This window comes from Galeopterus variegatus, unplaced genomic scaffold (genome assembly GCF_000696425.1).
Source record: "Galeopterus variegatus unplaced genomic scaffold, G_variegatus-3.0.2 Scaffold6667, whole genome shotgun sequence".
NCBI lineage: Eukaryota > Metazoa > Chordata > Mammalia > Dermoptera > Cynocephalidae > Galeopterus > Galeopterus variegatus.
This window is the reverse complement of record NW_007732778.1, coordinates 9,939-11,545: the sequence shown is the minus strand read 5'-3', so window position 1 is coordinate 11,545 and position 1,607 is coordinate 9,939. Positions and strand designations below refer to the sequence as shown.

The 1,607-nt window shown below is 42.0% G+C and overlaps 1 pseudogene; it reads left to right on the top strand.

The window, feature by feature from the left end:
- Nucleotides 1-924: 924 nt before the first annotated feature.
- Nucleotides 925-1,348, top strand: LOC103606540 (annotated as a pseudogene).
- Nucleotides 1,349-1,607: the final 259 nt, after the last annotated feature.

Sequence of the window (1,607 nt, the reverse complement as noted above, 5' to 3'; positions counted from 1 at the left end):
TTGAACAACACTGGTTTAAACTGTACGGGTCCACTTATATGCAGATTTTTTTCAATAAATACATTTTAAAAATTTTTTTGGAGATATACACAGATCTTTGACTGCGCAGGGCGTCAGTGCCCCTAACCTTTGCATTGTTCAAAGGTCAACTGTGTCTTTAAATCATTCAACCTTGGATTTCAGATCTTTCTATAATTCCATCATTTGAAGGTTGTGGTCTGTATGCCATACATAATCGTTATCTCTACAGTTACTAGAGGTATTTCCTAATTGCACGCAGTCTATAAGCATAACATTTCTTCTAGCTATTTTTAAATTGTACTGTTAGCTGATTTTTTTCAACAAGGATTTATTAAGCATTTACTATGCGTCAGTCACAGGCAAGATCAGTAAGACACAGTCCTCTCATTCTAATACTTTAGTAGGGAAGATAAGCACACAACAAAAACAGCTGCAATACAAGGTAGGAAATATTAAAGTGGAGCTATTACAACAGAGTCCCAAAGTAGGGAGTGATTAATTCCAAGTTGCTGGTCAAGAAAGACTTCCAAGGGGTGGTAATCTCTGAAAAGTATGGATTCACCTGGAAAAAAAGGGCACAAGGGAATTCCATGCAGGGAAAACACATATAAAAGAATGAAGTAGCATGGATAACCAGAGAATTGCAAGTAGTATGATATAAATGGGGTACAGGGTGCAAAAAGCAGAGCTATAAGAAATGAGGGTGGAGGAGCTCAGGACTGCCATGCCCTGAGCACTGGGGCTCAGGGAGGAGACTTCTGGAACCCCCACCTCCAGGAGCAGGTGCAATTTCAGAGAAGCGGGTAGAAGCCAGTAGCTCAGACTGCTCTTTGAGACCCTCTCAAAGGAAGACAGTAGCGTAAGGATGCTGCCAGGATCCTCCGCAGGCTACAACAGGAGCTGATGAATCTCATGATGTCTGGCAGCAAAGACACTTCCACCTTCCTTAAATCAGACAACCTTTTCAAATGGGAAGGGACCATCCATGGAGCAGCTGGCACAGTATATGAGAACTAGAGATATAAGCTCTCCTTTGAGGTCCCCAGTGGCTACCCTTACAATGTGCCCACAAGTGAAGTTCCTCACACCCTACTACCACCCCCATGTGGACACCCAGGGTAACATCTGCCTGAACATCCTAAAGGACAAGTGATCTGCTCTGTATGATGTCAGGACCATCCTGCTCTCCATCCAGAGCCTGTTAGGAGAAGCCGACATCCACAGCCATTTGAACACACACACTGCTAAGCTCTAGAAAAACCCCACAGCTCTTAAGAAGCACTTGCAAGAAAACTACTCAAAGCGGGTCTCCAGCCAAGACCCCTGAACCAGGCTGTCCAGCCAACCCCTTGTGTCATCTTTTTATTTTCTCCTTAGATGGGCTGTTCTTTCCTTGATTCCTGTACAGGACTCTGTATTTTGAGCTGCGGCATTATTTTTGTATTATTTCTGTTTTTTAAATTAAGTATCTGGTTGAGCTCTTGTGATGTATATTAAATAAATACATTTTGGTTGGTTTCATTAAAAAAAAAAAAAAAGAAATGAGGTTGGAATGATAAGTGGCAGACATAACAAAACTCTGACTT